The following is a 782-nucleotide window of genomic DNA, read 5'->3' as shown; positions in this document are numbered from 1 at the left end:
GATTAAACATGCACGAAAGATGCGTTAATTATAATAGGTGACTGGAATGCAAAAGCTGGGCAGAGGGAAGTAGGATCAGTAGTCGGAAAACATGGACTTGTTGAGAGAAATGAAGCTGGAGATAGAATGACAGAATTCTGTGCATTACATGATTTATTCATCGCAAATACTTTTTATAAGAAACACAGGCTGTACAGTTGAATTTCTGACAATATGCATGGGGGGAAAAAATCAACTACATCTGTGGATAGAATTGCTGGAAAAGCTCAGTGTCAGCTGTGAAAACTAGGCCAGGTGCTGACTGTGGACAGACCACCAACTATTCATTTGCAGGTTCAGGCTCAAGTTTATTTTCATCCAATCCACAAAAATCAACATTTGATCTTGGGTCTATCCCACTCGACTTTCCAGACTATCTCAGGAAGTTTTGAGGCCTTCAACAACAATGAGGAAAGACCAGAAGAGCTGTGGGAAGATATCCTGAGTATCATTCATGAAGAATTCAAAAGGTCATTAGAAAGACAGAGGAGAAAGAAAACACCAAGATGAATGTCAGAAGGTACTTTGAATATCGCCCGTGAGCGCCGAGAAGCCAAACATAAAGAAATCAAGAAATTAGGGAACTGAAGATTTCAAAGGGCAGCACAGAAAGACAAATATAAAGAAATGTGAAAAAGCTGGAGTTGGAAAATTAAGAGGGCTGAACTCGGTCAGCATTTCTTTTTTTTTTTTTTTCATTTTATTGGGAAATGTATGTTGGGGATACAAGGAGTTGAGGGTTG

Source organism: Elephantulus edwardii, unplaced genomic scaffold (assembly GCF_000299155.1).
Source record: "Elephantulus edwardii isolate Elephantulus edwardi_28Jun2011 unplaced genomic scaffold, EleEdw1.0 scaffold00594, whole genome shotgun sequence".
In the NCBI taxonomy this organism is placed as follows: domain Eukaryota; kingdom Metazoa; phylum Chordata; class Mammalia; order Macroscelidea; family Macroscelididae; genus Elephantulus; species Elephantulus edwardii.
This window is presented reverse-complemented; position numbering follows the sequence as displayed.